The following is a 24,473-nucleotide window of genomic DNA, read 5'->3' as shown; positions in this document are numbered from 1 at the left end:
GAGCAGCTTTCAGGATGAGGTAATTAAAAGAAACCTATCAATTTGAGATTTTTTTTTCCATGAGTAAATAATGTTGACATACTGTTCAAATAAACCCACAATTTACTGCAATCTGTTTTTAGACAAACCCTCCACTTTAACCTCCAAATGGGAAAAAAACGAAGAGACTTTCCTCTTCTCATTTAATCAAGAACATATGTTCAAAGATAATACCGGAGGCTTATTCTGGGAAGCGTTCTGCTCTTCCTCCGACAGCCACGCAGCGAGCTCACGAGGCAGCCTCCACACATAATGAAAGCAAACGCCACCATAAATCTCCCGCTCGGCGGAGGTCACTTCAGAAAAATCGCCCGCTGCTCAAATAAGCACCGGCTCTGCTGAGGCACATGGATGGGGGAAAACGCAGACTGTGATAAACACCAGCAGGTAGGCTCCAAATGGAGGCCAACCCAGGCAACTCAGAGAGAAGGGAGCCGGGATGAAGCAGGTGTGTGTGCGTGTGTGTGTTTACACACAACAGCCCTGGCCCAGTGTGTTCTGGCTGCGAGAACGAGCAACCGCACCGCGAGAGGAGCTGCTCTCCCCACTGGGAGCAGAGCTCTGGAGGCACCAATTTTCATTAAACCTAAGAGTACACACAGGGGCAGGAGGCCAAAACAGTCCTCAAAAGTGAGGCTTTTAAAAACATCTGTTGGGAGCTTTGAGATCCTAGTACAGAGAGAGAGAGAGAGAGAGCGCTCAGAGTCCAGCAGTTTCATTTCCAGACTGTGAGTCATAAAAGGAGTACGTAAATCCCTATCGCCAGAATACGCTGACCCAAGTCTGGGTTTACGAACACCTGAAGTACATTTCACGGGAATTAGCTTTAAATATCAACCTGATCACAAAGCTTGAAAGGCTTTTCTCCCACCTCAGGATGCCTGGAGTCCTCTGGAACCTGGAATGGAGTTTTCTGACAGCAAAGGTTTACAGGAGCATAACATAAATTATGGAGATTTCCCTGCCAGGCATAAGGATGTGATCACTATAGGCACCTGTGGGCCCAAGCAGGTTACCCACCAATATCCCTTTAAACACCAAATTATGGACTATTAGGCCACTGCTTCAAGGCTTCTACAAATGTGAAACCTTGACAAATTCCCAAATAAAAGCCATAAAACCAATCATTTTTTAAACCTGTATGAGTGACACCAGGAAAATTACAGCAGTGTGGCAGGTCACTGTGAAATAAAGCTGCCAGAGAGAAGCTTATGATGCTGTCATGGAAAAGGCAATTAGAAGGTTACTTTCTCTCAGGTCTAAGATTGGTTCTTGTTCTTCCTACAGCTCCCTGCCTTCCACCTCCCTGCTGCAAAATGGATCAATCTATAATAAGTAGTAGTTATATATCATAAGGCAGCAATTCCTTTTAGTTGTTCCACTATAAAAAAGCATCCAGATTTAGAACTTGACAGGAACCAGTATCGCCTGCCCCCCAGAGCCGGCAGAAAGTCTGTGTGTGTCATTCAGCCAGCATGGAGTCTGGGTGTTTTAAAAGCTTTAATTTGAAGGGGATAAAAACCTGGGCGTTAAGCAATTTGGCTGTGGATATTTAATGCATCAGCCACGCTATAGAATTGGAGCCCTCTATTTAAAATGAGAAATTGAAAACTTACATGCTCTGTAGGCAAGGTGTAAGTAAATGTAGGATGGTAAGCAGAAATCAGCTGAGAACCTGCAGAAACACCATTAGAAGGACTAATGGCATGGTTCAGAAGTGGCCTTAAATAAATGTTAGGGTGTTGTTTGTAAGTGTGTAAAACAGGTCTGGCTTTTAATTAGCAGGAGCCATATCTCCCTGTGTTTAGGTAAAGGCATTACTTCTCAAAGAGAATATCCTAACAGGGTCTACATAGGGACTAGGAGGAAACAATGGCCTGGGAGTTGAGATTTACCTCAAGGCACGTTCCTCCTCAATGGCAGCATGGAGATTGGAACTCAGTCTCCTTATCTCTAATTTCCACTCTAACACACTTATTGTAGGTAGAAAAATGCATCCCAAAGATGTCTACATCTTAATCCCCAGAACCTGTACATACAGCACCTTACATGGCAAAAGCGACTTTGCACATATGATTAAGAGTTTTGAGATAGGGAGATTACCAGGTGGCCCAACGGAATCACAAGGGGCCTGATAAGTATGAGAGGGAGCAGGAAAGTGAGGGTCAGAGTCAGAGAGAGACTGGAAGATGCTATACCACTGACTTTGAAGATGAAGGAAGGGGCCACAAGCCAAGGAATGCAGGCAGCTTCTAAATGCAGGAAATGGTAAGGAAATTGGTCTTAGAGCCTCCATAAATACGTAATCCTGCCAATGCCTGGATTTCAGCCTTATGAGACCCTTTCAGACTTCTGATCTCTAGAACTGTAAGAGAATACATTGCATTGTTATAAGCCACTAAGTTTGTGATGGTTTATTACAGTACCAAGAGGAAATCACTACAGTGTACTAGCTGGGGATCACATTTCCCCACCTCATTTTGATCTACTCAAAGTAGTCCATTACCTCAGAGCTGGTTAGAGTCTTTATAAAAGCAAAAACAACAGAATTCAGATGCTTCTGCAGTTCTCTCTGGCATGGAGAGCAGGTATAATCCTGAGAACCATACCCTGGAGTTGGACCAGCGTGTACCAAGGTGGGGCTTGGCAGGAGTGGTCCACCCTTTTGGGAAGGTGTGTTTTATCACTGATGTTGTTAAGGGTCACCACAGCAAATTTCTAGTGGGTTTTGTTGTTTTTAAATTCTCATAGGCAGTGCACCTCTTATTGTCCATTCCAGCATGATCTGCTCCCACTGTCCACACCCACCACTAACCTCCACCATTGGTCTTTAGTGTCTTCTACTTTTCTTTTTTGATTTTGTTTTTCTTTTATTTAAAACATTTTTTTAACTTTACACCACTCTCTCTTGTGGCACCTTGTTGGCTCTCTGCTCTGTGTCTCTTTCCCATATGAATGATTCCTAAAGGAAAGATTTTTTTCTAATTGTCACCTCTGTGTTAAGAAATTAGTTGGAAAGAACTTAAAGTATGAGGGTTCACCAACTATTTCTGGTGTATTAGAATACTCTATTTCATTTGGGTGTGTTTCGTTAATGATTTCTACCCTCTTATCCCTGCTGCTTCTTCAAGCCTTCAAGACCCCTCAAAGTTAATCTCTACAGGTGAAATTTCAGGTTCCTTGTTTGGGTGGGCCTTTTCCAGAGTGTCTCATGTACATTGTGTAGATACAGCTTTGGAGTCAGACAGACCAGAGTTTGACTCCCTGATCCACCATTTACTAGTGATGTCACCTTGAAAAAATTATTTATTGTCTCACTTTGTTTCTCTGTAAAATGGAGAACATAACAATGATCTTGCTCCATGGTGAGAAATTAATGAGATTTTGTATTTCAAGTGTTTAGCAGAGTGTGACCCACACAAGCCACAGAAATCGTGGTGGTGGAGAAGTCACAAAGCGCTTAGTGCCCGTATTTCTCAGATTCTGAAACTTCTGGTCGCGTAGGATTTGAAAACCCATTTACATCCTATGGGACCAGAAGTTTCAGAATCTGAGTGTTGAAAAGAAATATCCACCAAATGTGTAACAGCAGCAAGAATTTACACATGACTAGCTGTGAACCTTCTTCTTGGAAAGCGGACTCCAATAGGAACAAGCAATGGTAAGAGATGATCTACAGCCCTGTCCCAAAGAATACAAAAGGTTTAGTAGGGAGAAGATATAAAGACATAATTACTGAATTACTGGCATTTATCACTCTATACTGAAGTGTTATTACAACTAAGGATGATGAGAAGACCCAGGAGACAAAATCTTCCAAGGGAATCAGGAACAAGGGCACAGAGGTAATGAATTTTGAGTTGGGTCCTGGCATGTGAGTAGGAGTTTGCAAAGCAGAAAATAGGAGAAAAATTATACCAGGCAGAGAAAAGTGTATAAGAAAAACAAAGTAAAAGAATAGCAACATCTCCTGAGCATAACAATAATATTGAAACCATGGGTACAAATTAAATCCAGTTCAATGAGTTAAAGCCATGGCCCCTTGCTCTGAATCATCAACAACCTAACTTTCTCTGGATCTGCTGCAAAGCGATTTCAGGGTCACACCGAACATTCTTCCTTAACTAAAAACGATGCCTTGAGAATTCACTGATGGCCACAGTGCAATCAATACTAATCAGTTAATATGCACTGGCCCTGAGATAACAGAGCACCTAGAATCCCAATGTATGAATTCATACCTAATCAATATACTGCCTTATATGAGGATTTGTTCACATTCCAAAGCATTTTAGTAAGATGCTAAGAAAAATCAATAACTTATTAAATACCAGTTACTGCATTAAAACAAACAATTAATCCTCTTTGTTGCTATTATATTGGGACCACAGATCTGACTTTATATGTTTTTCATTGGTGTGTATGCTCACAGGTTTACTCCCTTCATTAGAGGAAATGACAGAACTCATGACAGCAATGCTATCAAGAAGGAAGTTTCAGTTTAAGAACCCCTCTGGGCTTGCAGAATAACACACTACAGCCAAGATGGTGCTACTATAAGAAATGGACTCCCCAGCACATTACTGAAGACAAAAAAAAACCCTGCAGCAAAAAAAAAAAAAAAAAAAAAAAAAAGCGGGGGGATGGGGGCAAAGCGATAACTTCAGCTGGAAGTGATGAAAATCAATTGTTAGAAGTAGAAGAGACCTTATGCTACTAAAATAATAATCATCACTTCAAATATTTCCTGCTCTTGAAATATTTTGTCAGTGCCCTGTGATACCAGGAAATAAAGTTACGTTCATTTCCAGTTTTAAGATGGAAATGGGAGTTCACATTAGCGTACATATATATTTTGTGAAATGGAAAAATGAGACCCACTGTCAGCCATAATAATAAGTACCTTTCTCAAAAAATGAAGACTTCTGGTCCTGTTTCATTGACCTGTTAGGAACAGTTAACTTTTCAATTTTTTTTTTTAAATAGTTTTCAAGTTGCCTCTTTCATGGCCATGATGTCATCAATTTCTTAGGAATATAGAGAAAAGGTTCAACTATATGCCTATGAATCTGTGAATAAGTTACTCTTCTTATCTATGGAAATGTCCCCTACACTTAAAAAGTATGATCAGTATTATGTAAGCTAAACTGAGAAGTGCTGAGTTAAACAAAATTATCTCACTAAATTATATCTGATAGGGTTTTTTTCCCCCCTAGGAATCTTTGAATAGCATTTCTGAAGAAATTGTGATTATTAGGTCCAAATAATTTAAAGTTGCCGTTTCATTTGGAGTTGGTTGATTTTTGTGTGAATGTTTCTGCAAAGAGCATTCATATGCGAGTCTTCCCTGCAGGCGGCATGGTGCAGTGGAAAGAAAACAGACACTGCATTTATTAGTCTGGATTTGAATCCTAACCACCCTCAGACTGTCTTTAGTCAGTAACTTTACTTTTTCTAAGTCAGCATTTTCAGATATTAAATAGAGGCAAATAACATTTCCCCTACGTACCTCGCTGGAGTATCATTATGATGAGCTAAAGTCATGTGTATAAAAGAATATCATAAAATCTGGGACCCTAACTGGTTAGTCATCCTGTTTTGTTGCATTAAAAGAAACACAACAAAAAGAAACCCAGCAACTTAAAGTTAAAGTTATTCTGAAATTTATTTGCATCTTTAAAGAGTATTAAAAGAGATCAAATTTATAATTCACAGCACTTTTTTTTCTTTTTTTTCTTTCTTTTTTTTTTTTTTTGAGACTGAGTTTCGCTCTTGTCACCCAGGCTGGAGTGCAATGGCGTGACCTTCAGCTCGCTGCAACCTCTACCTCCTGGGTTCAAGTGATTCTCCAGCCTCAGCCTCCCAAGTAGCTGGGATTATAGGTGCCCACCACCATGCCCAGCTAATTTTTGTATTTTTAGTAGAGATAGGGTTTCACCATGTTGGCCAGGCTGCTATTGAACTCCTGACCTCAGGTGATCTGCCTGCCTCAGCCTCCCAAAGTGCTGGGATTACAGGTGTGAGCCACCGCGCTTGGCCAATTCACAGCACATTTCTGATAGTCCCCCTTACTGTACCTCTCAAGTTCTCTCACACTCGCACATTCTCACATGTGGTTGTTTTGGAGCCTCTTTCTTTATCAACTCCTCCCTCTCAACTCTCCACCCAACCCCTCTCCAACACTCAGGACTCAAACCTGTCTTCTCCCCCATCCCCTGTGTACCACCTCTTCTCCTCAAGCTCTTTATTGCATATATCATTTTGGTTTTCTGCCTTCTCTCCATACAGCTATGTTCCAGATTCTCCACCAGAAAAGCCTAGGGGGGAATCCAGCAGGCAAGAATCTTCCATGCAACACTCCTATCCCCAAGCAAGTGGTGTGGAATGAAGAGATGGAGAATACTCGTACATTCATATTTTTCACTTTGGGAGGCTGAGCAGGCAGATCACCTGAGGTCAAGCGTTGGAGACCAGCCTGGCCAACGTAGTGAAACCCTGTCTCTACCCAAAATAGAAAAATTAGCTGGGCATGGTAGCACATGCCTGTAATCCCAGCTATTTGGGAGGCTGAGGCACAAGAATCGATTAAGCCCAGGAGGCAGAGGTTGCAGTGAGCTGAGATCGTCCCATTGCACTCTAGCCTGGGCAACAGAGTGAGACCTGTCTGAAAAAAAAATAACACACACACACATACACACACACATAATTTTAATCCTTTTTGCACATTAATATTTTCACCCTAGCTGTTGTTCTCTATGCATATTAATAATTATATTGTTTTTTAGTTTTTAGTTTAGGTAATAAGGTCTTTATTTTCAAAATAAGTAAAACAAATAGCAAGGAATTGACCCAGCAATTGATTCAGGATCCCAGAATTAGTCAAGAATGTAGGTAGAAAGTGAGTTTTAATTTTTTTCTACTCTACAGAACAGTAGTTCCCAGAGTATATTCTAAGATATCCCTAGAAATGCCTCTGAGAAAGAAATCCAAGGCCAAATACAACAGAAAAGTGCTGTATTCTGTCTTCCTTCAGGGGACCGGGGTCCACAATGCATACTGGCAACTGAGGGAAATCCTGAGTTTGTAAAGAAATCTATTGACAAAAACAGAGATTAGAGACTTAGTGGGAAAAGCAAGATTATAAAACATTTAGGACAATATCTTTAATCTCTTGTAGGGAAACTTTCTTAAATTGGACCCCAAAAGCACAACCATAACATAAAAGATTGATACATTCATCTATATTAAAATGTAAAACTTCTCTTCATGAGAGAACATCATTAAGAAATGAAAACATGAATCACAAATTGAGAGAAGAAATTTTGCAAATACGTAACTTAAGAATTACAATGAAGAAAGCATAAAGAACTCCTAAAAGTCAATAAGGAAAAGATAACCCAGTTAGAAATTGGGCAAGAACATGGATAGTAGCATTTATGGAAGAGGAAGCTCAAACAACCAACAAATATATGAAAAGATGCTCAAATTCACTAGTAATAAAGGAGATGAGAACCAAAATCACAATGAGATGGCAAAAAATTCAAGTCTGACAATACCAGGTGTTGGTGGGGATACAGGGCAATGACATTTAAAGCCTGTTAGACTGAATGAAAATTAGAATTGTCACTTTGGATCACAATTTGGTTTATCCTATAAAGGTGAAGATGTACCTACCCTCACACCCACTGATATATACCTAGAGAAATTCTTGCACATGTGCTCTAAAAAACATGTACCAGGAAGTTTCTAACACCATTGTTTGTAATGGTAAAACACCAAAGCCAAACTAATATTAATGAGAGAAGAAAATGGCAAATGAATTGTTCATAAACAAAATAAATAACAGCAATGAAAATGAACCACAGCTGTGTGTATCAACACATATGAAGTCCAGAAACACAGAATGGAATAAAGGACAAGTCTCAGAAGAATATCCACTGCATGATTTAATATAAAGCTAATTCAAAAGCTTTTTTAAAAAATTTTTTTTTGAGACAAGGTTTGCTCTGTCACCCAGGCTAGAGTACAGTGGTACCATCTTGGCTCACTGCAGCCTTGACCTCCTGGGCTCAACTGATCTTCCTTCCTCAGCCTCCTGAGTAGCTGGGACTACAGGCATGTGCCACCATGCCTGGCTAATATTTTTTCAAAAACTTTTTATAGACATATGGTCTCACTAAGTTGCTCAGGCTGGTCTTGAACTCCTGGCCTCAGGCAATCCTCTCACCTTGCTGCGATTACAGGTGTGAGGCACCAGGCCCAGCCCAAAAGCATATATAAATTTAAAAGATATCATTTAAGGATATATATTTATATACCTATAGTAGAACCATTATGAAAAACAAAACTCAAACACAAAATTCAGAATACTGATTACTCTGGGGAAAGGAGGCGGCTACAATCAGAAAGGGGCAACCAGGGGACTCTCCAGGATTGGCAGTGTATTTGTTAAGCTGGGTTTTTATTGTTCTTTATTGTGTGTGTGTGTGTGTATAAATTTTTGTATGCATTAATATTACATGCATTCATTTTAATTTTTAATTTAACTTATTTAGCTCAGTATCTCACAGACATTGCCCATGCAATCCTTTTATCTCCTTACACATACTACCACCCAGTCAAGTTCAGTTTGGGAAACACTGCTCTAGGCCTTAAAACCTCTCTTTTGGCAAAGAGACTCGCCCCAGCCAAAACTTGGGGCTATTATTCCAGCAGGGCCAGGATGCCAGGACAGATGCCTAGCTCTTCCTGGGGCCACGCTTCTCCAGGCTATGCTGGTGCATGTCTTCATAAGCACACATAAACTGTACATACCAGCCTCACTTCACGTTTTAAAAGTCCTTGTTGTGGAAGTAGAAGGTGGTCTGTTGATGTATATAAAACTAACTGATATTCAACTCCCCCACGTCCTTGAAGTCCACTTTCTCTCTCCAGCATGTCCAGGTACACATGGCAGGAGAGACAACACTCCAAGCAGAGGTGCACGTTCCTGTAAGAATGAAAATTATTCTGGAGAGCTCAGTGTTTTCTGGGTTTTACCATGGAAGTATCTAGTCAGGCGCAGCATTTTCTGAGGCAATTCCCCTGTGCAGCTAATGCCTAATAATCTTCAAATATAAATAGCTCCTGCTGGGCTTTTGATGTTCACACCTTGGTGGACTCGTTGAGAGATACTTTACAGCTGGTTGCATTGCTGAGAAGCCAACATATTTTTCGCCATACCTTTGCTGATAAAGGACTTTTGAATCGCTGTGATTGTAGCAATATTAAACTCCCATGCATGGCCATTGGCTTTAGTCGCTCATTAGTATCAGGTTTAATGAGGTCAGGCTAAAAGAAGATTGTATGGTCTTAAACTGAGTTGATATTGATTGTCACTACCGTGGAGTGGCCTACTATACTTTAGACCCCTGGTTCAGAGGGAATATTTCATTTTTGTGAACATTGTCTTCCATTTTGAAGATTGATTTCAGCATAATGATCCATCACCTAAGGAGATTCACTCTGCTGCTTCGAAACTCATATCTTGTAACCAGACATTTTATATTCTCTGAGTCTCCTGTTCCCAGCTCCCCAGCTTACTGCACCTGCTTTTTCATAGCTCACAGCCCTCTCTCCTTACAGGGGATGCCACAAAGATGTTCGCCCCTCACTTTTTTCCCCATTTTCTTTTTCTAGAAACCTTGTCGTTTACACATAGTTTCTAGCTCAGGAGCAAGCCATCTATCATCGCATGAGGTGAAGGTGGCACGGAGCAGTGTATGCTGAAGCAGAACCAACATGGAAATGGTGAATTTGTTTTCACAAAGTGTCAAATGGACTGAGGTGTCCTTAACACACTGGCTTTACCCCGGAATGGCATTTGGAGGACAGGGAGCTGACATTTTCCTCAACCCAAGGCTAGGAGGTCAGATGAGCAGCAAGAAGATACTGGAAATCCATCCCCACTGTCTCCCTGGGTCTCACGTCACACTTTCTCTTTGCACATCTGCTCGGTCTCCTCTCTTTCTCTGCTCACCAGCCTTCTCTGGTCCCAGCCCATAAAGCAGAGTTCATGACTGCCCCAGGTCTCCTGAGGACACATAGTCCAACCATACTTCTCTCCAGTCCCAAATCCAAATTACCGGAGTTGCAATTTCAGTTGACTCCGTCTGGATCAGCTGCCAATCCACTGGAACCAGAGGTCAGGGGCACATGCACCCAAATGTTCCTAGGAGCCATTTCCTCTGACTCTGGGAGCCCAATTAAGAGTGTTATTACAAGCTGGACAGACATACCAAAGGGCATCCAATATGTGCACCTGTCCTTAAGAACATAATAATACTTTAAAAAATCATGATGATGCATTCTATCATTTATTTTACAAATAATCAATGAACACCTAATTTGTCATGCACCGTGCTAGGTGCTGAGGATTCAGACAGATGAAGTCCAGCCCTCTAGTGCGAGAGATAAACAAAAGAATAAACCAACTTACAAACAAAATAATAACAGATTGCAATAACTGCCACATAAAAAACGGAAGGGGTTATGTGACAGAGTATTACAGGGATGCACGTGGAGGCATGCTTATCTGAGCCCTCTTGAAAAGCTGATGTTAAATACCTAAGGAAGAAGGTGATTTCAGCAGAGGGGATGGGGGCCCTGAGGTGGAAAAGAACCTAGAGGATATAGTATGAGTTTAGAGACATGGACAGGATCCAGTTCACTCGGGGCCTGTGCACCATGCTAGGAGGCTGGGATTTTATTCTAAGGGCACAAGGAAGATGTCGATGAAGATTAAGCAGAGGAGAGCTTGATCTGACTTATGTTTTTAAAAGATGACTTTGGGGTGGGATAGTGTGGAAGCAGGGAGGCTATTTAGGAAACTGTTGTGGTAGTTCAGGAGAGAGAGCAGATGAACCTTTGGGAGGGTGGCAGTCATTAGGATGGACAGATGCTACAGTCCAAATGTTTGTGGCCCCCAAAATTCATACATTGAAATCCAATCCCCAATGTGATTATATTAAAAGGTGAGGCCTTTAGGAGGTGATTAGGTCATGAGTGGGGAGCTCTCATAAATGGGATTAGTGCTGTTATAAAAGAGCCTGAGGGGGCTCATTTGCCCATTCTACCAGGTGAGGAAGCAGCGAGAACGTGCCATCCATGAATCAGAAAGTGGGCCCTAACCAAATCTACTGGCACCTTGATGCAGGATTTCCAGCCTCTAGAACCATGAGAAATAAACGTTTGTTGTTTGTAAGTTGCTCAAACTGTAGTCTTTTGTTGTAGTCACACAAACTAAGACAATTGAAGAACCAGATTCTAGATGTATTTTGTAGTAGGACAGCCCAGAACTTGGTGATGCATAGGATTTGAGGAGGAAAAAAAAAGAAGAATTTCAGATGACTCTCAGTTTAGGTTTCAGTGGCTGCAGGGATGGTGAGCCATTTTCTGGAATAGGGCAGATTGGAATGACTGACTAGGTCTTTATCACAGAAGACATCAAAGCAAGAACTCTGCAGCCCCAGACATCAAGGTTCTTGGAACCTGATCTGCTGAGGAACTCTTGGTTCTCTCTGTAGTCCAAGGGCTCTAATTCTCATAGACCATCACTGTAATTCCATTTCAGTCACCCCGACCGTACCTCCTCCCTCAAAACCTACCTGTCTATCCCTAGGATGCTTAGAGGAAGAAAGGCTTGGGGTTGATGCAGTGAATTAACCCAAATATCAATTCTCTCCTTTCTAACTCTGTACATTGTTAGGACAACATTGCTCCAAGTGCCATATCAGCCTCCACCTCTACAATAAGGGCAGGGAGAACATATTTACTTCACAGAGCTTTCATTTTTAAAACTGAAACAAAGCTATATATCTAAAGTACTTACCACAGTGCCTACATTATGTTGAGTGTTTGGTGTATATTGGATGTCATTATCCTTAGCATTTCTCTTTTTTTTTTTTTTTCCATTTCTTTTACTTTTTTCAAAGTAAATTTATTACCAGGTTCAAATATGCTGCTTATACAGAGAGACTGGAAATAAGTTTTGTTTGTCTTTAGCTCTACAGATGAGGGATGTTTTGTAGCAGTATAATTATCCAGGCAAAAAATTTCACCACCAGGAAAATAGATGTTCAATTGCATTTGCCCAAAATAAAAATTAAGACGGATTAAGACAGAAAATCTTTTCCTGATTTGTGAAAGTATTTGTACGAAATGTCTTACCAAGATATAAAATTAAATTACATTTAGTTATACATTTAATTAATTCCTTATTGAAAAGAATAAAATACATGAAATGAGAACTATTCCAGAAATTCAGTATATATGGTCATTGTCCAATGGATATCAATATAATGGGATTTTACTTGCATTTCCTGCCAAAGAATTGCTTTTCTGGCATGTAGACATCACTTAGAGGTTGAAGACAACAAAAGAATGTCTCACTAAAGAGCATTCTGGTATCTCTTTTCCTATAAATTCTCAAGTGTGGAGCAGACAGAGTATGTCTACTAATTAAATGTAATAATCTCTTTCAAGAGGTTAGCACTTATGTTATCTAACATGATTCCCTCTATTCCCTCTATTCAGCCACACATTTTGTCTTGGAGGCCATCTCTTCAGACAGGAAGATAATACATTCTCAAGATTCAGGGGGACCTTAAAGGCCAACTCATTCAACTCTCCATCAGGATAGAAAATAAATGAGATAAAGAAATATTCTCTGCTGTTCGAGTTCTACCCAAAGCATAGAATAGCCAATAGCCTTGGAAAGAATATACAAGGGAATAGCTACTGCTATTCCCACCATCCCGCATTCAGCTGCCCTTGCAGGAAAAGCAAGCAATCCTGCCTCATTGATGGGCAGAGCTTCACCATATTCACAAAGTTAAAGCAATCTCCTACTGAGATTCCATGATAGGCCTCCTCTTAGTCTTAGTAGTGGCCTTTCCTTTTGAAGGAAGTCCCCATGAGCCACAAATATCCGATAAATCCCAATACATCAAAGAAGCAGGGTGTGCTAGGTAGAATAATGCACCCCTATAGATGCCCACATCCCAATCCTCAGAACCTGTGAATACATTCTATTTGCACATGAGCTATGATATTTATATGGTAATATAACATAGAAATGTGTATGTATGTACATTTCTGTTCATATGTATGAAGTATATTGTTACTAATCAGTGGTTAACCTTGATACAGGGAGATTTTCCTGTCCTGGATTATCCAGATGCCCCAATGTGATCACAAGTGTCCTTATAAGTGAAAGTGGGAAGCAAGAGAGCGAGGGTCAGAGTCAGAGAGAGATTGGAAGAGGCTGCCCTGCTGGCTTTAAAGATGTGGGAAGGGGCCATGGCTAAGAAACGCAGGCAGCCTCTAGAGCTGGGAAAGGTAAGGAAACAGGTCCTCCCACAGAGCCTACTGAAAGAAGCACAGCCCTGAGGACATTGTTTCTAAGCCTAATAAGGCCCATTTCAGACATGTGTCCCCAGAACCGTAAGGGAATAAATCCATGCTGTTTTAAGCCACGAAGTTTGTAGTCATTTGTTACAGGAGTAATTGAAAACCAATATGTAGGGTGGGTAAACATGGGAGGGTAACAAGAGACTTCATTTCCTCCCAAAGCCTCTTGGAAACCTCACAGGAGCCCCAGTTGAAGAGCTGTGTATGTGTGTTCCTGACCCCCCAAGGGCCAACCTACAGCTTCCAGCTACTGATGGCTTTTTATCATGGCATAGTGAAGGCAAACCAGGTACTCATATGCAAAATAATTTCAAGGAGAGAGTTAAGGTGGGGAGAAATTAACGGACATTTTAACAGGCCAGGCATGAAGTGGTGAGCATGGAAACAGAGTAGCAGCGATTAAAGAAAAGCCATGACTTTAGGGTCACATCCCCACCACCAAGCCTTAGCCATCCTGGCTTTCCCTCTGTTCCTACAACTCTGTGCTCATGGAGAGCTTGGGACCTTCTGCTTGAAAAGATCTCTCCCCTGATAGTACATGGACTCAGAGCTCACATTCAATGGCACCACCTCCGAAAGCTTTTCTGTGCCCATCCCGTCTATGGCAGCCACCCAGGCAGCATTATGTGACTTTGCTTCAATTCTTTACTGAGCACTTAACAAACTCTCATGAGTTTCTTGTTTATATGTTTACATATTTATTTATCATCTATTTTCTCCACCTGGAATATAAGCTCCATAACAACCAGCACTCTGTCTTCTGCCCACTTACATCCTCAGGGCCTAGATGAGTACCTGGCACACAAGAGGTGCTCAATAAATATATGTAGAAGGAACAAATAAAAGTGAAAGTCCTCAGTTATTCACTGGATAGAGAAGGAAACAGAAGGATGAATCAGGAGTGCTGGGAAGGGAAGAGCGTGGTCCCTTTAAAAGATATGGAAGAGGGACAGGGAAGTGCTAGGTAGAGGAGGGCGGGTCCCTGGCTAGGACTTCACCCCCACAGACCTAGGTGAGGACAGGCACTTCTGCCTATGTGTCCAAATGTTACATTTCCCAAGATCACCCTGGCCCACCACACCCCCATCCTGGGCCTACAGAAACCTGACACCTTAGCAAGGCAGAGAGAAGTGGCTGGACATGGAGAGGAACAGGTCGGTGGAAGCAGACACAAGCGGCTGCATGGCAAGAGGATGTTGAGGGGAGCATGCTGGCAGAAGAGCACACCGACAGACTCCACAGGCCATCAACTTGCGGGTCGAGGTGGAGTTTGGCCGGGGCACTCTGAGGAGAGCAAGGGCACCCAGCGGCCCAACTCCAGGGGAAACTATCTCCCTTCTGGCTCATCCATCAGCGAAGAGCTACTTCCACGCAATAAAACTTTGCACTCATTCTCCAAACTCATGTGTGATCTGATTCTTCCGGTACATCAAGGCAAGAAACCCTGGGATACAGAAATCCCTCTGTTCTTGCAGCAAGGTTCATTGAGCTGGTTAACACAAGCCACCTATAGATGACAAACTAAGAGAGCACCCTTTAACACACGCCCACTGGGGCTTGAGGAGCTGTAAACATTTACCCCTAGACACTGCCATGGGGTTGGAGCCCCACAGACTGCAGGTCGGTATGCTCCCCTAGAGGTCTGAGCAGCAGGGCACTGAAGAAGCGAGCCACACCCGAATTGCACACCCTGCAAGGGGGACAAGGGAACCTTTCACGTTTTAATATATGGCTCCAACGTGTTTACCCTTAAGTACCTAGAGAGGGTGGTGCCATGGACAGAGATAGGAGAACAGAGACAAAACGTAAATTCAGGATATAAAGCCAAGGATGAGTTTGATTTCAGTATGTCAGGCATGAAGTAACAGCAGGAAGTCCTGTGGGCACTCAAACTCATCAACTACTCATCCAGCTTGTTTTTTCATCGTCTTCCTAAACTGGCTCCTGTCTTCTTCCTCTCTCTACTCCATTTGGTGATACCACCATTCAAGCAGTTGTCCAAGCTAGAAAGCTAGGAATTTATCCTGGACTCTCTTTTCTCACTTGTTCCAAAATCCAATCAGGCCAATTTTCAAATTGCCAAATTTAAGTAAGAGGCATATTTTTTCTTCCACATATGCTGCCCTTTTCTTTGATGAATCCTATCAGTATGCTATCTTGCAGTTGTTTTTTTTAAAAATAAATACACTTACTCCGTTTCTTCAAGGTAAAGATAACATTTTAACAATGAATGAAAAAATAGCTACTTCTCAAAAGAAACCCCTATCGAAGAGAACTTTAAAAATAGACATTTAAAAATGTTTCCATATCAGGTGATTTTATTGCCAAAAATAACGTTAGGGGGTCATGTGTACACACATGGGTATCAGAACACTTTAAAAGCTTGGCATACAGACTTTACTAAACTATTTTACGTTTTTTAGAAAAGAGGTTCAGCAGATAACGGAAACTAATTGTTAACACGACGAAAAGTACATATCTCTTCCAGTTAGCCTGCAAGAACAACTGATTGATATCAGGGATAAAACATATTTACTACCTTGAATTTCATCAAAGACATGTGCGTCATTACTAACAGAACTGAGCACAGAGTCTCATGATTAGTAAGTGCACTTCCATTTGGAGCTCCATATCTTTATGAAGCCTTTTCCAGCTACATCAGCCACTACAAGCAAGAACTGAAATACACTGAGAACAAGACCTGCAAATCACAGTATCACAAGAATTAAACCAAAACTTAAACAAAATAATTAGGTGTATTCAATCATTAGGTTTGTCTATTATAAGTAAAAAAAAATTATTTTAAATGCTTTAATCCCTTTTCTATTTTATCCTTTTACTGTTTATATTTTGGACTATGTTTTTAAATGGATATAATATATTAGTGGAGCAATAAACATATAATTGATTTGAAATGTAAGTGCACTGTGAGTGTGTAGCGGAGATTTCCATACCCATAGGATGTTTGATCGCTGGAGCCAGAGGAGCCACCACAAAATGCACACGGCCTACAGCATGGAAACACTTCCATGGCTCCCCATTTTATGCAGCTGCCATCCTCTGTGACCATCAAGACGGGCGATGTACATGCACAGAGGTGTACTGTTCTCTGGGTATACTCAGATTTTGTGAAACCTGAAAGCCCTAGTAAGGAAGTAAAGCACAGCAGCAGTTTGTTAATACTGTAGCCACCAGCTTGCTGCTTGGATAAGGTGAACAGAGAACTATGCTCAAGCCCTGGCTTCCAGCCCTCGCTCCATCCCTTTCTCTCTCTCAAGAAAGCATATGGAATGCCAGTGGGGGAGAGTCACCATATTCTAGGGATAACCTTGAATCTGCTCAAATTTAGGTTTCTAAAGGAATAAAGCCATTACAAACCTAACACTTTATTATTAGTAACACATTGTTTGGCTGCACCCCAGTGAGTTAGGACTCCCAGGCTGAAAGCCTCTTCCTTACAAAATCACATCTTAGCTTCCCCATCCCTGCTTTCCTCTCACGCCTCACTTTCTACCACCTTTGGTCTCACACTTTACCCTCTGGTGCCTGCACATATCATGCTGTTTCTTACTGCGTTCATAGTCTCCTTTGCCCAACATTTCTTCTACTTGCCATCCCCACCTAACTAACTTCTATTTTTCCAGTAGACTAAGCTCAATTCCACCACTGGGCATCTACCCAAAGGAAAAGAGGTCATCATATTAAAAAGATACCTGCACTCGCATGTTTATCACAGCACTATTCACAATAGCAAAGTCATGGAACCTACCTAAGAGTCCATCAACAAACGACTGGATAAAGAAAATGTGGGGTGGGGGTGGGGGTGTGTGTATAAAATATATATGAGTGTGTGTATATATACACACACCATGAAATACTATGCAGCCATAAAAAAGAATGAGATCATTGCTGGCAAGATGGCCGAATAGGAACAGCTCTAGTCTCTAGCTCCCAGCAAGATCGACGCAGAAGGCGGGTGATTTCTGCATTTCCAACTGAGGTACCCAGTTCATCTCACTGGGACCGGTTGAACAGTAGGTGCAGCCCATGGAGGGCGAACCAAAGCAGGGTGGGGCGTTGCCTGACCCAGGAAGCGCAAAGGGTCAGGGAATTTTCTCCCCTACCCAAGGGAAGCTGTGACGGACTGAGCCTGAGGACCATGCACGCTCCAGCCCAGATACTGTGCTTGTCCCATGGTTTTCGCAACCCACAGACCAGGAGATTCCCTCTGGTGCCTACCCCACTAGGGCACTGGGTTTCAAGCACAAAACTTGGCGGCCGTTTGGGCAGACACTAAATTAGCTGCAAGAGCTTTTTTTTTTCCCATACCCCAGTGGCACCTGAAATGCTAGCGAGACAGAACTGTTCACTCCCCTGGAAAGGGGTGCTAAAGCCAGGGAGCCAAGTGGTCTGGCTCAGTGGGTCCCACCCCCACAGAGCCCAGCAAACTAAGATCCACTGGCTTGAAATCCTCGCTGCCAGCACAGCAGCAATCTGAGATCCACCTGGGATGCTTGAGCTTGGTGGGGGGAGGGACGTCTGCCATTGCTGACGCTTGAGTAGGCAGTTTTCTGCTCACAGTGTAAACAAAGCAGCCAGGAAGTTTGAACTGGGCAGAGCCCACTGCAGCTCAGCAAGGCTGCTGCGGCCAGACTGCCAGATTTCTTCTCTCTGGGCAGGGCATCTCTGAAAAATAGGCAGCAGCTCCAGTCAGGGACTTACAGATAAAACCCCCATCTCCTGGGACTGAGCTCCTGAGGGAAGGGGCAGCTATGGGTACAGCTTCAGCAGACTTAAACATCCCTGCCTGATGGCTCTGAAGAGAGCAGCAGATCTCCCAGCACAGCGTTCAAGCTCTGCGAAGAGTCAGACTGCCTCCTCAAGTGGGTCCCTGACCCCTATGTATCCTGACTGGAAGACACCTCCCAGTAGGGGCCAACAGACACCTCATATAGAGCTCTGGCTGGCATCTGGCAGGTGCCCCTCTGGGATGAAGCTTCCAAAGGAAAGAACAGGCAGCAATCTTTGCCGTTCTGCCGCCTACGCTGGTGATACCCAGGCAAACAGGGTCAGGAGTGGACCTCCAGCAAACTCCAGCAGACCCGCAGTAGACGAGCCTGTTAAAAGGAAAACTAACAAACAGAAAGGAATAGTACATCCACTCAAAGACCCCATTCGAAGGTCACCAACATCAAAGACCAAAGAAGTATAAATTCACAAAGGTAGGGAGAAACCAGCGCAAAAAGGATGAAAATTCCAAAAACCAGAATGTCTCTTCTCCTCCAAAGGATCACCGCTCCTTGCTAGCAAGCGAAAAAATCTGGACAAAGAATGAATTTGACGAATTCACAGAAGTAGGCCTCAGAAGGCGGGTAATAACAAACTCCCCTGAGCTAAAGGAGCATGTTCTAACCCAATGCAAGGAAGCTAAGAACCTTGAAAAAAGGTTAGATGAATTGCTAACTAGAATAACCAGTTTAGAGAAGAACATAAATGACCTGACGGAGCTGAAAATCCCAACACAAGAACTTCGTGAAGCATACAGAAGTATCAATAGCTGAATCCATCAAGCAGAAGAAAGGATGTCAGTGATTGAAGATCAACTTAATGAAATAAAACAAGAGGACAAGATTAGAGAAAAAAGAGTAAAAAGGAACAAACAAAGCCTCCAAGAAATATGGGACTACGTGAAAAGACAAAACCTCCGTTTGATTGGTGTACCTGAAAGTGACAGGGAGAATGAAACCAAGTTGGAAAACACTCGTCAGGATCTTATCCAGGAGAACTTCCCCAACCTAATAAGACAGGCCAACATTCAAATTCAGGAAATACAGAGAAAACCACATAGATACTACTCGAGAAGAGCAACCCCAAGACACATAATCGTCAGATTCACCAAGGTTGAATTGATGATAAAATGTTAAGGGCAGCCAGAGTGAAAGGTCGGGTTACAGACCAAGGGAAGCCCATCAGACTAACAGCAGATTTCTCAGCAGAAACCCGACAAGTCAGAAGAGAGTGGGGACCAATATTCAACATTCTTAAAGAAAAGCATTTTCAACCTAGAATTTCATATCCAACCAAACCAAGCTTCATAAGTGAAGGAGAAATAAAATCCTTTACAGACAAGCAAATGCCAAGAGATTCTGTCACCACCAGGCCTGCCTTACAAGAGATCCTGAAAGAAGCACTAAACATGGAAAGGAACAACCAGTACCAGCCACTGCAAAAACATGCCAAATTATAAAGACCATTGACACTATGAAGAAACTGCATCAACTAATGGGCAAAATAACTAGCTAGCATCATAATGACAGGATCAAATTCACACATAACAATATTAACCTTAAATGTAAATGGGTTAAATGCCCCAATTAGAAGACACAGACTGTCAAATTGGATAAAGAGTCAAGACTCATCAGTCTGCTGTATTCAGGAGACCCATCTCATGTGCAAAGACACACATAGGCTCAAACTAAAGGGATGGAGGAATATTTACCAAGCAAATGGAAAGGAAAACAAAGCAGGAGTTGCAATCCTACTCTCTGATAAAACAGACTTTAAACCAACAAAGATCAAAAGAGACAAAGAAGGGCATTACATAATGGTAAAGCGATCAATGCAACAAGAAGAGCTAACTATCCTAAATACATATGCACCCAATACAGGAGCACCCAGATTCATAAAGCAAGTCCTTAGAGACCTACAAAGAGACTTAGACTGCCACACAATAATAGTGTGAGACTTTAACACCCCACTGTCAATATTAGACAGATCAGCAAGACAGAAAATTAACAAAGATATTCAGGACTTGAACTCAGTTCTGGACCAAGTGGACCTAATAGACATCTACAGAACTCTCCACCCCAAATCAATAGAATATACATTCTTCTCAGCATCTCATTGCACTTATTCTAAAATTGACCACATAATTGGAAGTACAATACTCTTCAGCAAATGCAAAGGAATGGAAATCATAACAAACTGTCTCTCAGACCACAGTGCAATCAAACTAGAACTCAGGATTAAGAAACTCACTCAAAACCGCACAACTACATGGAAACTGAACAACCTACTCCTGAATCACTACCGGGTAAATAACAAAATGAAGGCAGAAATAAAGATGTTCTTTGAAACCAATGAGAATGAAGACACAATGTACCAGAATCTCTGGGACACATTTAAAGCAGTGTGTAAAGGGAAATTTATAGCACTAAATGCCCACAAGAGAAAGCAGGAAAGATCTAAAATTGACACCCTAACATCAAAATTAAAAGAACTAGAGAAGCAACAGCAAACAAATTCAAAAGCTAGCAGAATACAAGAAATAACTAAGAACAGAGCAGAACTGAAGGAGATAGAGACAGGAAAATCCCTTCAAAAAATCACTGAATCCAGGAACTGTTCTTTTTTAAAAGATCAACAAAATAGATAGACTACTAGCCAGACTAATAAGAAAAGAGAGAAGAATCAAATAGACATAATAAAAAATGATACAGTGTATATCACCATTGATCCCACAGAAATACAAACTACCATCAGAGAATACTATAAACACCTCTATGCAAATAAACTAGAAAACCTTGAGGAAATGGATAAATTCCTGGACACATACAGCATCCCAAGTCCAAACCAGGAAGAAGTTGAATCCCTGAATAGACCAATAACAAGTTCTGAAATTCAGGCAGTAATTAATAGCCTACCAAAAAAGTCCAGGACCAGATGGATTCACAGCCGAATTCTACCAGAGGTACAAAGAGGAGCTGGTACCATTCCTTCTGAAACTATTCCAAATAGTAGAAAAAGAGGGAATCCTCCCTAACTCATTCTATGAGGCTAGTGTCATCCTGATACCAAAACCTGGCAGAGACACAACAAAAAAAGAATATTTCAGGCCAATATCCTAGATGAACATCAATGTGAAAATCCTCAATAAAACACTGGCAAACTGAATCCAGCAGCACATCGAAAAGCTTATCCACCATGATCAAGTTGGCTTCATACCTGGGATGCAAGGCTGGTTCAACATACACAAATCAATAAACGTAATCCATCACATAAACAGAACCAATGACAAAAACCACATGATTATCTCAAAGATGCAAAAAAGGCCTTCAACACCCCTTCATGCTAAAAACTCTCAATAAACTAGGTATCTATGGAACACATATCAAAATAATAAGAGCTGTTTATGACAAACCCACAACCAATATCATACTGACTGGGCCAAAACTGGAAACATTCCCTTTGAAAGCCAGCACAAGAAAAGAATGCCCTCTCTCACCACTCCTATTCAACACAGTATTGGAAGTTCTGGTCAGGGCAATCAGGCAAGAGAAAGAAATAAAGGATATTCAAAATTCAAATAGGAACAGAGGAAGTCAAATTGTCTCTGTTTGCAGATGACATGATTATATATTTAGAAAACCCCATCGTCTCAACCCAAAATCTCCTTAAGCTGACAAGCAACTTCAGCAAAGTCTCAGGATACAAAATCAATGTGCAAAAATCACAAGAATCCCAATAACAGACAAACAGCCAAATCATGAGTGAACTCCCATTCACAATTGCTACAAAGAGAATAAAATATCTAGGAATCCAACTTACAAGGGATGTGAAGGACCTCCTCAAGGAGAACTACAAACCACTGCTCAAGGAAATAAGAGAGGATGCAAACAAATGGAAAAACATTCCATGCTCATGGATAGGAAGAATTAATTTTGTGAAAATGGCCATACTGCCCAAAGTAATTTATAGATTCGATGCTATCCCCATCAAGCTACCACTAACTTTCTTCACAGAACTAGAAAAAACTACTTTAAATTTCATATGGAACCAAAAAAGAGCCTGCATAGTCAAGACAATCCTAAGCAAAAAGAACAAGGCTGGAGGCATCATGCTACCTGACTTCAAACTATACTGCAAGGCTACAGTAACCAAAACAGCATGGTACTGGTACCAAAACAGATATATAGACCAATGGAACAGAACAGAGGCCTCAGAAATAACACCACACATCTAAAACTATCTGATTTTTGACAAACCTGAAACAAACAAGCAATGGGGGAAAGATTCCCTATTTAATAAATTGTGTGGGGATAACTGGCTAGCCATATGCAGAAAACTGAAACTGGATCCCTTCCTTACACCTTATACAAAAACCAACTCAAGATGGATTAAAGACTTAAATGTAAGACCTAAAACCATAAAAATGCTAGAAGAAAACCTGAGCAATACCATTCAGGACACAGGCATGGGCAAAGACTTCATATCTAAAACACCAAAAGCAATGGCAACAAAAACCAAAATTGATAAATGAGATCTAATTAAACTAAAGAGCTTCTGCACAGCAAAATAAACTATCATCAGAGTGAACAGGCAACCTACAGAATGGGAGAAAATTTTTGCAATCTACCCAACTGACAAATGACTAATATCCAGAATCTACAAAGAACTTAAACAAATTTACAAGAAAAAAACAAACAACCCCATGAAAAAGTGGACAAAAGATATGAACAGACATTTTTCCAAAGAAGACATTTATGCAGCCAACAAACATATGAAAAAATGCTCATCATCACTGGTCATTAGAGAAATGCAAATCAAAACCACAGTGAGACACTATCTCACACCTGTTAGAATGGTGATCATTAAAAAGTCAGGAAACAGGTGCTGGAGAGGATGTGGAGAAATAGGAACGCTTGTACACTGCTGGTGGGAATGTAAATTAGTTCAACAATTGTGGAAGACAGTGTGGCGATTCATCAAGGATCTAAAACTAGAAATATCATTTGACCCAGCAATCCCATTCCTGGGTATATACCCAAAGGATTACAAATCATTCTACTATATAGACACATGCACACATATGTTTATTGTGGCACTATTCACAATAGCAAAGACTTGGAACCAATCCAAATGCCCGTCAATGATAGACTGGATAAAGAAAATGTGGAATATTTTGCAGCCATAAAAAAGGATGAGTTCATGTCCTTTGCAGGGATACGGATGAAGCTCGAAACTATCATTCTCAGCAAACTATCACAAGAACAGAAAACCAAACATGACATGTTCTCACTCATAAGTGGGGGTTGAACAAGGAGAACACAGGGACACAGGGAGGGGAACATCACACACCAGGGCCTGTCGGGGGTGGGGGGCTAGGGGAGGGATCACATTAGGAGAAATATCTAATGTAGGTGACGGGTGATGGGTGCAGCAAACCACCATGGCACATGTATACCTATGTAACAAAACTGCACGTTCTGCACATGTACCCCAGAACTTAAAGTATAATTTTTTTAAAAATTTTAAAAAGAAAAGAAAAACAAACAAAAAAGAATGAGATCATGTCTTTTGCAGCAACATGGATAGAGCTAGAGGCCATTATTCTAAGCGTAATAACTCAGAAAATCAAATACCACATGTTCTCACTTATAAGTGAGAGCTAAACAATGGATACACATGAACACAGAGAGGGAAATAACAGACAATGGGTGCTCCAAAAAAGGAGAGATAAAAAGCGGGGGTGGTGAAAGCTGAAAATTTACCTGTTGGGTACATTGTTCACTCTTTGGGTGATGGGGACACTAAAAGCCCAGACTTCACCACTACACAATATATCCCTGTAACAAAACTGCACTTGTACTCTCTAAATCTATAAAAGGAAAAAAGAAAGAAAAAAGGCTAGGCTCAAACCACTTCCTCCAGGAAGTCTTCCCTGACTCACCATGATCTACCTTTGCCAGCCTTTATGTTCCCATTATACTCTTCAGTAGCTCCATGATTGCACCAGAATTGTCTATTTACAGGTTGGTCATTCCCACCAGACTGTGATCTCTCATTTAAGCTGAGGGGGATGGAGTCTTACCAGTAAGCACAGTGATGGCATGTAGCAGGCATTCCAGAGATGTTTGCTGAATGACAGAGTGAAGGAGCCGATGAATCAGAGAGCCTCTGGAAGCCCTTGGATGTTTAGGAGTGAC

General features: G+C 41.5%; 1 long non-coding RNA gene across 1 annotated transcript in view; it reads right to left on the bottom strand.

The window, feature by feature from the left end:
- The window catches only part of LOC140712028 (uncharacterized), a 40,905-nt gene extending 16,456 nt beyond the window's left edge, over nt 1-24,449 (bottom strand). The window contains exons 1-2 of the long non-coding RNA XR_012093448.1: nt 24,039-24,449; nt 8,854-9,028 (exon numbers count right to left, since the gene is read on the bottom strand). This is a non-coding gene — a long non-coding RNA (uncharacterized lncRNA). The remainder of the gene's footprint in view (nt 1-8,853; nt 9,029-24,038) is intronic.
- Between the last annotated feature and the right edge of the window lie 24 nt (nt 24,450-24,473).

The sequence above is a fragment of the Chlorocebus sabaeus genome, chromosome 7 (genome assembly GCF_047675955.1).
Source record: "Chlorocebus sabaeus isolate Y175 chromosome 7, mChlSab1.0.hap1, whole genome shotgun sequence".
Taxonomy (NCBI): Eukaryota; Metazoa; Chordata; class Mammalia; order Primates; family Cercopithecidae; genus Chlorocebus; species Chlorocebus sabaeus.
Note: the sequence above shows the minus strand (reverse complement) of the source record. Positions and strands in the feature narration are given on the sequence as shown.